The 15,174-nt window shown below is 35.2% G+C and overlaps 1 long non-coding RNA gene across 1 annotated transcript; it reads left to right on the top strand.

Annotated features, from left to right (window-relative positions):
* Positions 1 to 2,763: 2,763 nt before the first annotated feature.
* On the top strand, positions 2,764 to 5,303 carry LOC113282798. Its single transcript, XR_003327166.1, has 3 exons — positions 2,764 to 2,936; positions 4,115 to 4,287; positions 4,415 to 5,303. It is a non-coding gene; the product is annotated as an uncharacterized LOC113282798 (long non-coding RNA).
* Positions 5,304 to 15,174: the final 9,871 nt, after the last annotated feature.

The raw sequence follows: 15,174 nt of genomic DNA, 5'->3' as shown, positions 1-15,174 counted from the left end.
AGAACTTGTTGAACTCTAAGGAAGTGAACTCTTATCCTCTATCAGTTCTAAGCATTTTGACTTCCTCTTTTAACTATTTTTCTATCAGATTTGTGATTCTTTGAATCTGTCAAATGCTTCACTCTTTTCTTTCATAAGAATAGACCACATTTATCTTGAGAAGTCATCTATAATAACAAATATGTATTTGTTATTTGCAAGGGTTTGTGGTGTAATAGGACCACATAAATCAGCATGAAGAAGCTCTAAAGGCTTTGAGGCTTTGAATGTTGTTGCTTTTGGAAAACCTTGACGCGTTTGTTTCCCAACTAAACATGATTCACAGATCCTTGATTCATCGTTTATCTGTGGTAGCCCTCGAACCATCTTGTTCTGAGACATTTCCTTTAAAGTTCTAAAGCTTATGTGTCCTAATCTTGCATGCCACTTCCATGTCTGATCTTCCAGTCTCATATTCAGACACAATGGCCTTCCAATCATGAGACTTATCTTGTAGAGTCTATTCTGTGAACGTGAGACTCTAACTAAAAGTCTTCCACTTGGGTCATGAACTGTTAGATAATCTTGTCGCATTCTAACATCACATCCAACTTCTGTAGCTTGTCCTAAACTTAGAATGTTGCTTTGTAAGTTTGGGATGAAGTAGATGTTTGTGACAAGCTTCTGTTCTCCGGTCTTGCTCTGAAATAGAATTGATCCTTTCCCTTCAATTTCTACAGAAGATCCATCCCCAAACTTCACTTTTCCATTGATTTTCTCATTGAGTTCAGAAAAGTAGTGTTTCTTACCAGTCATGTGATTGCTGGCTCCATTATCTAAATACCAGATTCCTTCTTCTCCATCCTTTGATTCGTAGTTCTTTGGTATTAGTTTCCCTTCGTTTAAGAATACAACTACGTGCATGAAAAGAGTTGTATCTGCTTCCCTTGTTTCATTCTTGTTTGCTTCTTCCATCTTTTGTATTCTTTCAGGGCATACAGAGGAGAAGTGTCATGGTTTATCACATCTGTAACAAATAATGTTTGATCTATCCTTCTTTTCTTTCCCTCGGTTTTGATCATTCTGACTTGTTGTTCTATCTTGTGAGTTAAACCTTCCTCCCCTTCCTCGGCCTCTGTTTACTCTACCACCTCTTCCACGACCTCTTCCTCTTGTCGCAGAGTTTTGGTAAGAGTTTGTGTACAAGAGTTTTCCTTGAGTTTCTCCATTGTTTTCTTCATCAAGGATTCTCTCTTCATGCTTTCAATCTTCCAATTATGTCTTCATAGCTAGTCTTCTTTAAATCTAAGACTTGTTCGAGAGAAGCTATGATATGAATATACTTGGATCTTGGTAAACTATTGAGAAACTTCTTTACCAGTTTATCTTCATCAATGGATTGTCCAAGTGACGCAGCTTTTGAGGTTATCTCTGATAGCTTTCCCGCAAAGCTATCAATAGTATCAGTGTCTTTCATCTTCATTCTTTCAAATTCAGACATTAAGGTTTGCAGACGGGCTTCTTTAACTCGATCAGCTCCGAGATTACGTGCCTTTATTGCATCCCAAATTTTCTTTGAAGTTTCCTGTTCACCAACTTGTAGAACAAGACATTCTGGTATTGCTTGAAAGAGTAATCCAATGACAACATTTTTTTTGTCTGGGTCCAATGCACCAGGATCAATTGTTTCCCAAACTTTGTAGATTTTCATCAGTACCTTCATTCTCATGGCCCATACTGTGTAGTTTGTGGCGTTGAGGATTGGAACTTGTATTGATGGTGGCGTGAACTGTTTTGCACCCACAATGGTGGTTTCGTTTTCCACGGCTCAGAAACAAGCTCTGATACCAATTAATGACAACTGCAAGATGAAACTTAGCTTATATAAAGACAACTCTCTTTATTGATGTTTAGAAAATCTCTCAAAACTAAACACAAGTTCTAATCTTGCTCATATGATCAACCACAACTTTGATGATCATATATATATATAACTATGAATTCCTTTTCCTAGTCCTATTACCTTATTACATGTCTTTCTTTTTCTTAGAACTAGATGACTTCTAATTCCCTTAGGATTACATCAATTTCCTAATCTTGTATTAACCAGCTTGTTAGTGACTTCTATGTTGAAGTTTAACCAACAAGTGTAAACCTGCAAAAATTGTGAAAAAGCCAAGTCTTAATTTTAATAGATACATACACCAACTGGTGGGAGATTAAATTCTGATCGGAGAATTATATAACTAACCATATCCCGTGAATGCAATGAAGTGGAGTCAATCAGAAACATAAAAGTATAGAGTTTTCTCAGGTTTTCTAGCTTAGAAAATCAGAGCCTTTGTAGTTTAATAGTACGTTATCAGTTATATTATGTCGCATAGCTTTTATCACTTCCTGGTGATGTGGTATATGGTGCACACATGGTTGGTACGATGGAATGATTTTGAGTTCAATTTGATTTAACAAAGATTGTTCTTGATTTATATTTTGGGAAACTAGGCAAAATGCCCCAAAATGGGTGGTCATCTTGTTAAAATGCCCCGGACGTTTTAAAATAAATCAAAATGCTCCAATCTGTTAGTTTAGAGTGAATTAGTCAAGATGGGGCATGTTGACTGGTCAACGGTGTATGTAAGTTCCGATTATACCCTTCGACAGGAATGAACGGTAGTGATGTAACTTTTGCCACGTGTTAAAATCTAACACAAGTGAATAACACGTGCGGGGAAAATCTTATCCTCTCCTTATCTTCTCCCTAACCGAGTTTCAGCCACAAAAAAGTTCAGACCTCAGAAAAGAAAGTCAGAGAGTGAGAGAGATCGAGAGACGGAGAGAAATAGTTAGATCGAGAAGAGAAGTAGCTGATGAGAGAGTTAAATCGAGAACTGATGACTGAAGATGAGGCTTTTCTGAAATTGATATTGGTGTTGAGTTTTGAATAGAGGGAAGAACATGTAAGTTCTTGAAAACCTGATTTTGTTTCAGTGTTTGTGATTTTCGAATGAATGATTTTTGTTTTTCAATAGTCGTTTAAATTGAACGTTTAACGAATTGAAATTAGGTTTTAGAGAAACCACGTTAGGGTTTCAGAGAAAGGCAATTAGGGTTTATAATCTGGGGATTTTTCAATTTTTAGTGGATGAAATCAGTTTATATGATTTGTAATTGCAATCAAGTATCATGCTTCTGCTGGTAAATTCTTTTCTGCCATATTTTTCTCTTGTCTGTGTGCTTGTTTATTTGATTTGAGATTTTTAATGCAAGTGTATCTTTTTACACTACTAATGTTGTCATTTTGATTGTACAATTCATGATTTTTATGAGGTTTGAGTCAATCAGTTTCTAGAAATTTGATTCTTGTTTTGCCGTCAAGCGTCAAGTACTAAAATGTTGTATGAACTAGGGTATGAAACTGTCAGATCATTAAAATGTAAAACATAAATTCTTTATTGATAATTTAAATGTGAAAGTAAATGATAATTGTGAAACATAAATTGATCATTGAAATGTGAAGAAGGGTTTAATTCTGTTTATGATTGATTATTGCATATTGTTATATCTCTTTGCATGTCTTTGGAAGTATGCTTAGGCTTAGGGTTAGACTGTCCAAGTATGCTTAGGGTTAGACTCTGACTAATACTATAAAGGTTAAGTTAGAGGGTGCCATTCTTTTTCCACTAATACTTATTCATGAATGAGAGCTCTTTTTCCACTTATTCTTATGTTTTCGTCTACTTTTTTTTGGTTAGCTTATTTTTTCTTAGTTGATCGGTCCATTCGTATATACAACATGTGGTCCTGTTTTTCGTCTTTGAGACATTGATAAGCCACTGAAATCACTCGTAAGACACAAATTTGCAACTCTGGAGTGAGTAGCTAGTACAATGATTCTAGAGGCATGCGCCTTAAAGTGTTCTGAATATTTTTTTCAAATGTTGTAGAGTGGATTATGGAGAGAGATGACATTAAGGATTGGATTTGAATGCATATGACGTTTGACCATAAATTAGCTGCTAAATATTGCTGGCTGTTATTTTCTTTCAGAATGGGTACTGCTCATTCTGTTACTGTTTTTTATTGTTGGAAGTTTTTTGTATCTTCGTTTCTGATTCTTAATTTTCTTGAAATTCAGATGGAGAACATGGCTTTTTTCTTGGCATAATGGGGTTTGATGCAGTACGCGGTGGTAATGTTCCGTCCATCGATGTTGGCCGCCTCTGCATGCAGCACGGTGCACCCTGAACAAAACCCCCTCTGGGACAAAATTCTTGAGATTCATACAGGTTACACTGGATCTCAGTTAATGTAAGCCTCTTCTTTGTATTTACATTTTCCATACTAGATCAACATAATTGCACTGCGGAAAGACATGTTTGACTGTTTTTGCCAAAAAAGAACTCATCCGTTTTATTTCTTATTTGACTTTACACAGTGATTTTGCAAGTTATTGGTGAGCTTCCATTCTAAGGTAGTTGAAGATAAGCTGAGGGTGGTGTTCAACAAATACTCGACTCCATCGATGTAACACGTGCGAGTAATGTGCGCGTAACGTGAAGGATACCCGTTGGATCAAACTACCACGTGGCAAACATTGGTTTAATCCAGTTCAAAAGGATATAAATGTAAATGTTTCCCACGTGAGAGTACACATGCGTTCGGGGCATTTTGAGAAGGTGACCCCCCATTTTGGGGCATTTTGCCTAGTTGCCCAGAAAACTGCTCCTGACCTCAGTTTAAGGAGGCAAAGGAGGCAATACTTGCAGGCTCAGCACCAAAGATCCTCCCAAGTGAGGAACCCAAGCCATTTACAATTTCTCTAAGAGCATCTCCAACAGTAGGTCAAAAAAAATCCTATGTGGATGTCATTGTTAGACCCCATTTATTTAGATTATATCCCTGGATGTTAGTAAGACCCTTTATACTAAAACTCTTCTCCGTTAGTTAAGGTTATACAATGTATTTTAGATTTAGATAAATATTAAAAAAATAATATTTAGTTTGATTTCATATTAAAAATAAATAAAATTGATGACATGAAATTAGTTAAGGGTCATTCCGAAGATGTAGTTAAGACTTTCTTTAACACCTTCATATTTAGTATTTGATCCCTCCTAGTTTGTAGGATCCTATTATTGGAGATACTTTTATACTAAATGGGGGTCTAAAATTCTATGTGTTATTGAAAAAATTATTTTCATCCTATGTTGGGAGATGCTCTAACTGAGTAGTAGGTTTGCAAGCCAAGCTTTAATGCTTAAATATTGCAACCAATTTCATCTACTTCCCACAGCATTGATAATACGATTGGACCTATTCATCTACTTCCCACAGCATTGATAATACGATTGGACCTACCGGGGGTTCGGCATTACTGTTATATTAAATTTGTATTTCTAGCTGATTGTTTCCCTGACAATATAACCTTTAAAAAAAATTTATTGTGAATAGGCATTTTTGTTCAAACAAAACTTGACCTATAATTCCGCAGATGCCAAAGAACTTTTCTTTCGTCTCCTTAAGGTAAGAACACCTCATCAAAAACTGTGTGTGGAAGTTAATCAACCATACAACCAAAACGCAACAATAGCAAAAACAACACTGACAAAACAACTAACAATCCTCAACTATTCTACATTGTTAGGAAATACAGTACCAATTTACGAGCAAGTGGAAGGGTAGTTAGACATGTGTTTGTTCTCAAGTTATGTGGTTTTTCATGTTATGGCGATTTCATTTATAAAGTATATACCAAAAACGCAAAAACAAGATAATCATACAAGTCAGGCCATTGGCAGGAATCTGTACTGGCATGTTAATTGAAGTCTGGATTAGCAAGAAAATGAAAAAGGACGAAAGAGGTGTACACTCAATTAAAACAAGATAATCATACCTGAATTGATCAAAACTCCCCACAAAAAGATCCCCTATAATTGATCCAAAAAACTGGGCCACAGAAATGTTTAAGAAAAGAAATACTAAAACTCTAAAAATTAGCGGATTTAACCGATTTAGGAACACTTGGAAGACCCTAAAAATTAGGAACGGATATTGTCAAATTTTTACAAACAAAGTGTTAATGGAGAATGTAGTGGACATAACGAAGTTTGCAAGATTGAAGACCCTACAACTTCAATATGTCCACGCCATTATCCATTAACGCAAATCTTAATATGTAATAATTTGACTATCCTTATAAACTTTTAAGTTTGTAATTTTCAAGTTCATTTCTTAGTGTTTCTAAGAAATGACAAAGCAGGCGATAGAACTTATATATGTTAGAATGCGCACATAAATGACAATAAGAAGCTAAGGAAAAAAATAAAATAAAAAAAATACTTGTGTGTGGAAGTTGATCAACCATTAAAAAAACACCACAATAGCACAAAAACACTGACAATCTACATTGATAGGCAATATAGCACCAATTTACGAGTAAGTAGAAGGGTAGTTAGACATCAACTTCAACTCCAGGTAGGAACAACGAGCGAAAACCATTTGTTTGTTCTCAGGTTATGTGACTTTCATGTTATGCACGATTCTGTATTAAGTTTATACCAAAATCACAAAATCAAAATAATCATAACAGTCAGATATAAGCTCCTGAGTATTTTTCAATTGTCATAACGAATAACTGCTTTGTACACTAGGCAGGCTATGTTCAAAAAATTTCCAAGCATGTTTCAAGTTTTATGTTGGTGACTTCAGTTACCCTTAGCAAGAAACAAAGAAAATTTTAAAGAACTCATTTAACCTAGATGCATCAAGTGGTAAGGTCTGAATACAAATTTGAAATTTCACAAAAGAAAAGGCATTGAAAATAAATCGGCAAGTATATCCAAGCCCAGAGATCAGGTTATGATTTATTAACCAATGGAGTGAGCAAAACCTACCCAAAATCAAAATAACCAAATAATCACTGAGAATTTTGGTAACCCAACATTACAAGTATCATTTACTGTGTAATCTTAACACCTCAAGTACAATAACAAAACCAGGATCAGGGGAAAAAACAAATGAGATCGAAAAATACTTACATGTTAATGGCACAACAATCCCTGCATCCAAATACGTAACTTAATGGCATTGTAACTTACTTGCAACCAGCAGTTCATCTCGGCATAGTTCAGTGGCAATCTGCATCCGTCTACAAAAGGCGTAAAATGTACATCAACACTTTAATTCTAGAAAAAAACTGATCCGCCCCTCATCGATCAGGAAACCGTGTCCATGTTTCTAATCATGCTAACATACAAAGAAAACTAGGGGAGCGTTGAGGAATGCATATAATTGATTGATACTTGATTGGCAAAACCAATATATGAAATAACTTGGACGGTATCAAAATCAATATATGTTACAAACTAGTGAATCCTTAACGAATAAAGAATGAAGAAATAACCTTAAAGCCGCTCTCTTTTCTTAGTAAACAAATCTTAACCAGGCTATAAATATACGTAGGTTATAAGAAGAATCATGATTTTGGGCATACATGAATCTTATTAGGCATACCTAATAAAGACAAAAAAATGATGTGAAATAACAAAATTAGAAACCCCCTTAACCAAATTCTTTTTAATGGCAAATATGCCCTTTTAGGATTAGTGTTAATACTAATGGTTAGTTAAAATAATTCTGATTAGTGATTACTGATTAGTTTTAAGATTATTTAGTTACAAATTTGTGTAGATGAAAATTTTTGAGTAAGAAAAAAAAAGTTAGATTTTTTTTGAGAAGGAGAAGGGGAAAATGAGAAAAAAACTTGTATTTGATTCACTAGATGAGGAGGGTACACTTCTATCTTATGTTTAATCTCACTTTTGTAGCTTAAAATCATAAAAAGTTTGTGTTTTTTCACTAAGGTTCGGCGAGTCTGGAATATGTTCGGCTTAATATATCAGCCGAACCCACCTGGATATTGACAACTAATGAACAGTTCGGCAAGCTGAAAGTGTTATTATTATGAGCCGAACCAATTAGTTCGGCTTGTTTAAAAATGTCATAATGAGCCGAACCTAATCCCGTGTGATCTGGACGAAAAATTACGTGAGGTTCGGCTTATATTGAGAAAATCGTAAGCGGCGAACCTTTTGGTAGTACATGGTTCGGCTATTTACATAAGTATTATATAAGCCGAACCTCGTAAATGTGATAATTGTTGGGGTAAGAATTTTGTATTGGTTCGGCACATAATGTGAATATCGTAATAGTCGAACCTCGTAAATGTGCTAGGTTCGGCACATATTATGATTATCGAATACGCCGACCCCTATGCATCTCTATCTGTGACTAGGTTCGGCTTGAAATTTCATGAAATTTCATGCCGAACTGTTCATATACACTTACATGAAGCTTTTGTGAAGAACAGTTCGGCTAAAAATGCAGCTCAATTTTGAGCCGAACCCAACACCGTAACTGTCATTTAATCGGTGAAAAACAACAAATAGGAGATTGGGTTTGTAAAACTTACTTTCTTATCCTCATTTCCGGAGTTGGAGATGCAGTTGGTTCAATTGGTGGTTGATTTTCAGTTTCTACACCTTCATCTTCAATTGGTTCTTCTTCTTCAATTGATGGATTAGAAGACGATTTGGTTTGCCTAGTCCCTGCTTTTCTTTGTACGAGTCATTATGTAGTTGAGTTTAATCGACGATCAAATTTTTACGAATCGACAATAAATCACGGTGATGAATTTTTTTTTTCGCGGGAGGGGAAGAGTTCAGCTAGAGGAGGAAGAAGAAGAGATGTTAAGGGAAACTGATTTTGATATTTTAGAAAACTGACTTTTGATTTTTGTATTAAGGGTATAAAGGTAATTGAACTACCCATAGGATACCCCTTATAAGGTCATCCAAGTTAGGATTATTGTTTTGTATGCCTAATAAGATTTCAGTATGCCCAAAATGATGATTCTATAAGAAACCCTAATATTTTTCGCATTTCCCAAGTCCATTATGACGTCTTTTACTTGAGCTCATTAACTTCTGAAGCCCACCTATTCAAATCATCTAGCACACTTTTTTCTCACTTTCTCTTGTCGATTTCTGCACGTCTTTGGGTTCTGCTAGGGGAGTTCCTATGGTGATCGTGTGTAGATTACAATGGAGCACAGCTCCTCTTTATACATAATAGCTTAGAAAGGAAAAAAGAATAATACATAATATGTCACAGGCAAGGAAACTAATACAGTATATACTTAGAGATATATTTTATACTCTGAGTAAAGGCATATAGATATGTAGAGATATGCGATATATTCTACTCTAGAATGACAACACTGTCTCTTAACAAATGCTTATCAAGGACAATGCTAAAGACGTATATGGAAATGTCTCAACATTGAAGGAATAACTGGAAATATATTGGAAAAAGATCTTTGTAAATATGAAAATTTCCAGCTTGGTTCCGGAACCATAAGACATAAATTGGATCACCAAGTCAGACACTAGAATAATCAAAATCGGATCACAAGATCAATAGAAAATGAAAATCCCTAACCTCATCATTATGCTTTCATCTTGTCCAAATCGAAACCCAAACAAGTTTAAAAATTATTATAACGCGTTGAAGTAAACGGTAAACGAGCATGAAGGAATTTCACAGGGAGCAGACAAAGCTTGTACCCACGAAGATATCAATGTTCCACAAAAGACAGTCCAACATAAGACATAAATATGAGTGACAGTAATAAACGTCTCCTTTATAATTTACATGACCTTCCATGAAGGTGTGGTACCGTACTTGCCATGGACCATGTTGTCACATGGGTTGGACCCTAAAGGACACATGGGTTAGGGTACACTACCCCTTTACAGTACTACATGCACTGACGATGCACTGCCCATTTAATTCCTTCTAAGAGTCACCTACAAGTTTTTGAGTGACTGTTTGTTGCAGACATTATGCCCTGGAGAAAATGCTTGAATTCCAACAAGATTTAGGGTTCAGTTTAAAGCGGTTTTAGGTGGCTGTCGCTTTTAGTCTCCAATCAATACTTTAGACATGCACTTGGTAAGTGCATGTATACGAAGGGATCCTAGCTAGAGAAGCATACACTGAATTGCTTGCATGCCTTCACATTCCCAATATTGGTCCAGCATGCTTTCTCTTTTGGACAAATGTTGCATTTTCTTATACTGGTTATAAGACTTGTGATGTAGATGGATTTTGATCACAGATTTTAATCTCTTGATTATAGTCAACATTGTATACTCAGCGGCTAGTCATATGTTTGTTTGGATCTAGATTTTCAAGATTTATTTTTACACTGACGACGGTGCCACGATTAAAGATAAAAAAGAAACAAAAAAAAATGCTTTTGTATGTCGATAGGATTAAAAAGTAAAAGATACCACTAAAAAAGAAATATCAGTGTATGTAGATAGGGTAGAAGGTTGCTCGAATGTTAATAGATGTCACAAAAGAAAGAAAAAAAAACATAGACAGGATTAAAGGTAGTAAAAGGTAACAAAAAAGAAATACCAGTATGTAAAGAAATTATAAAGGTCAAATATTTGCTGCTTTTTTATTTTTGTAAAAATGTAGTTAAATAGAGCTATCTGCCCATACCTAACTCCGCACGTAAAAAATTTAGATGTAAATGATCGAAAGTTGATATTTTCGAATTTGGACAAGAAATTCTATATATCCTAAAGATGGGCATGCAAGGAAAAAAGGACGTTGAAAGCTGCTTATCCATTCAAAGGAATGAAGAAAACAACATAATCAATAATCCTAGATAGCTAGTGAATTGTTTTTTTGTAAGCTTTAGACACAACTATGGACCAATTTCTAGCTAATGGGGGGATGGTTTGCAAGTTGTATAGGTGCAAGCTTTTAAGTTCAAAAGGGACATCACTTCAAACTTTTTAGATCATGAAGGAATAAATATATGTCAAAACCTAAACCTATGCCTATGGCATTCTACCACCAGTAATGGCCTATATATATATCCCAAAAATGGTCCCAAATTGAAGATAACAACCAGCACTACCGTAACGGCCTATATATGTCCAGACAACCGGGGGTGGTATAGGGTTTTTCGATGAACGATGGATCTTTAATTTCTTTACATACTTTTCTTTATCGACTTTCCTTTTTCTTTCTTTGAACTAATTTAATTCAAAGATTAACAACTAAGTAATGGGAAAAGTGAGTTCTTTGTATGTCTAGTGTGTTTGAAAAGGCCTACATTGCCAATAAACTAATCTTATTGGGTTTCCATCTCTTTTCCACGGTGTTCTCTTTCAACGTCGGCAAGGCTTTCAAGTTTCAATCTTAGATATATTATGAGACGGATATTTTCGACTTACCTGGATACTGTCTAAAAAATTATTTTTCAATTTTATAAACAAAAATAACAGAAGTTAAGTTAGTCTAAGAAAATAGTTCCTTGATGATTTCAAGAAGTAATTGTACCTCCAACAGAATATCCAAATGGAAAACACCCTCTTATTATTTCTTCAAGTACGCTTAATCTCTATATGAGTATATAAGATAACCGTACTCTTTCAAATATATGCTAGAGTGAATGATGATTACAGATAAACCTTTTTTTGTAAAATATATATAAATAATTTAATCACTTCGTTTGAGACATTTTCTTTTTCTTGAAAACCACTCGTCATTTTCATTTTTCTCTTTGATTTAGTTTGAACAAGGACAACAATCAAGACTTACGCACGATCTATGTTGCCGATCGTATCTTGTTTTTTGATAAGTATCATTGAGAACTTTGGAAAACACAAAGAAAAGGAAGCCCAGAAGGAAAATTATAGTTGCGATGGAGTGATGATGATGATCACGTCCAATGAACACAATAATTCTGGCTATACCTACTGGTCCAAACCCTATTGAAATGGAACTGTTGCTGGCTCGTATATAGTCAATAGACGTCGCTACCAGTTTTAAGACCCACTCGTGCGGGTTCCCCGTTGGCGTGGCATATCATCTTATGCCCATGCTATCTTCACGTGAATATCATCTTCAAGAATATCGAGATCATTGTGACGCGCAATCAAGATCATGAACAAAAACTTTTTGATTCATTAAGAGAAGAGGGCATGCAAATAGTATAAACTAGTAAGTATACGTATTATAATTTCCATGGTATTGTAGATAAGGGGAAGAGGAGAGTCGACAAAGAATGTCCTACAAACAGCATGCACACGTTTTCTTTAATACCTTAAATTTTTTAAAAAGCATAGAAACACATAAACTGTCTGTGATTGATTATGTTTTTCTTCTTTTAACTTAAGGGACACTAAAATAAACTAAATACTTTAAATCAAAGTAAACAACTAAGCATATCATGCATGTTTCATTTTTTTTAGGGCATGCATGTTTCTTTGTTGTATACGGCTATCAGTGTCTTTCCTATGTACCTACGAAAAACACAGTACCATATACAACATTCTTATTTCTTTTTACATGAAGGAGGATACTGGGTTCCCATGAATGGGACCTGCTTTGGTTTATTTTAAGAAAAATGGAATCAGCAGCCTGGATTTACCATGAAAGAAATGACCTTGTCCGAAAGGAGGTTTCGGATTCGGGAGAGGCTTTTCTTACATTGCAAAACTAACTTTTGAAATTTGGGACTACTTCATCAAGATTTTTCACATTGCTTGGCCACTGCCAGCAACTGTTTTGCAGCTTTTTGAAGCCTGGAGATGGAATGTTTTGTCAGGTAGATGTAAAGAAGTCAGGAAGATTATCCATTTTGCCATTATTTGGAATATTTAGAAGGAGAGAAATAGCAGGGTTCTTGGAGGAAGACATAAGTCTAACTATGAGTTGCTTCTTTACATTGAGCAAACTGTGATCCTTTGGAGCTGTGAGCTGGATACTTTCCGGTTTATTGACAGCACTCAAATTCTGCAAAACTGGGAACTAGTCTTGCATATGTATACGCATCTTTTAATTTGTAACTGGCTTAGCCTTTCTCTTTTACTATAACCTTTCCACTTCGAAAAAAAAGATTCGGGAGAGGCAACACTTTCTTTTTGCATATAAATGGGGCATATATTCTTTGAAAGAAAACCTTAAAAGTTGCAACAATGGTAACTGGATGCCATTCTACCAGGGAAGGTATAGGATTTTGGTATCTTTCCCGGTAAATTTTTTCCCTAATTTTTACCGCTTGCGGATTTGATAACTAGGGCCTGGACCTGCAGCTCAAGTCTCCGTTCTCAACATATTTTCTTTCGAAAGGTTCACTTTTTATATCCGTTAATCTCTATCAAATACCTAGACCAAACCAAAGCAAAGATTTATCTTTATTTTATTATCAAGGAGGTTCATAAGACTTGGGAAGTGAAGAGTTTATTGTTTTTTTAAGACTAGCAGTTTGATTGTTTTGTGTATGAACTAACAGAACTAAACAATGTATATTGACTGGATTTTTTTAGTGAGAAACGAACCAGCCAATAAATGCCACATGGCAAACTAGACTTCAGACTACACGAATTGGCGGTACAGAGTAGTTGAGATTGCTTTGATGTCAATGTCGGCACCAGTATTTTCTCTTGTCTGTACGATCAGGCGACAACTTTTACTGCTCACGGTAGTCTCTCGACAGAATTAAGAAGAATAAATACGGTTTGACAGAAACCAAAGCTAACAAAAATCAATGTTGTCACCTACGTGATCTATGATGTAATCTTCCCAAGATTACACGCTACATGTATAAGCAGTATGATTATCATATGGTCAGACACTTCATTATGAGCTTAGCCTCAGTTGTTGATTTGTAGAGTACTTTGTGGCTTTGAGCATTATTTCAACTAACAAAAATTCTACACTGATCGCCCCAAAAAACCACGTGAAAACCGCTTAGACTCAGCTGGCGGTCTCAGCTTGCCCTTTAATGGCCTCCTACTAACTCTTTTGGATGGGTCCCACCCTTCCACTCACATGGCAGTTTTCATGTGGTTTTCTGGGCGGTCTGCCCAGAATTACTCTTCAAGTAATTATTCCCACTACGTAGCACAATGAGAAACGGATACCACAAAACCCAATTAGGCTAGTTGTGTACTTAGGCTAAAGAAAACTTTTTAATCCAGTCCGATGCACGTCTAATGAATTAGTTATAAAATTGTACCCAACTCAAATTACTCCGTCAGAGAAGCCAGACATTAGTAAAGTTAAAAAGTAAACGGTTGGAAATATCTAATATTGCGTCAAGCCATATGCTGAATCTTATTAAAGTCAGAACCAGTGTAGTCGGTTTCAGTCATCCCGGACGAGATCTCGCCTAGATTCTGAATATTGCTCTTGAAACAAAACAAATATCAAAATCTAATGGATATGAAATTTCGCTGGTAATCTCAGTCAGAATCAATATGACTTGGTCAAAACTAATTTGTCTTGACCGATATTGTTGTTTTTTTTATTATTTTGTTTTTCCAATTTCATTAACCAATAAAAATTTTTTACAGACTATCAAAAAGTTCGGCATTCCTACACCAACATAACATTAGGAAAATATTTGTCCTCATGTTCGATATATTCGTAAATATTTTCCTCTACGAAAGAGGGTTTGCCCCCCAAAAGTTTTTGGTTTGCAATTTGAAAACCTAATTTGGTTTACAAGAAAATTCTACAAACACGTCTCTTCTCATTAAGTGTTTCTTCCATGAGACATCGTTCATAGATGTCTTTTAAAGGCGTATGTTGGAGATGAAGAGACATCTCCAATATACATGAAACCCTTTACGAATTGCGAAGGCTTTCTCCCATTTCAACACATCAAAAAATCTTTGATTTCTTTTCACTCTAAGCATCATCAGAATCTACTAACTGTGTGTTCTTGGTTGCGTCAAGGGAGTACAACCCTCGATACCAATAACGTTATTAGGGTTTCATTATATTCTGAAAATGTTATTTCACTTATCGACTGTGTTCGCCAATTATTTGGGAAGGATCTAAATATTTACTGAAAAAGAATTGCAAGACCTTGAAGTCGGTGTTACAACATTCTTTTCAGTTTTTTTTTTCATCCTCGGATACCAAATTTCTAACAACTCATCGCTGAAAAAAAATTAGGTCTTTAGAAGAAAATGATAGATCATAAACTTTATAACAATAAATAAGCATCTTTAGTCCATATAAAACAGTAAAAATATATAAATAAATAATTAAAGCGACTTACAAAAAATTATTTGACCAGTTAACGAATTACACAGATAAAACAGA

This window comes from Papaver somniferum, chromosome 5, assembly GCF_003573695.1.
Source record: "Papaver somniferum cultivar HN1 chromosome 5, ASM357369v1, whole genome shotgun sequence".
Taxonomy (NCBI): Eukaryota; Viridiplantae; Streptophyta; class Magnoliopsida; order Ranunculales; family Papaveraceae; genus Papaver; species Papaver somniferum.
The sequence above is the reverse complement of the archived record's forward strand: the minus strand, read 5'-3'. Positions and strand labels throughout refer to the sequence as shown.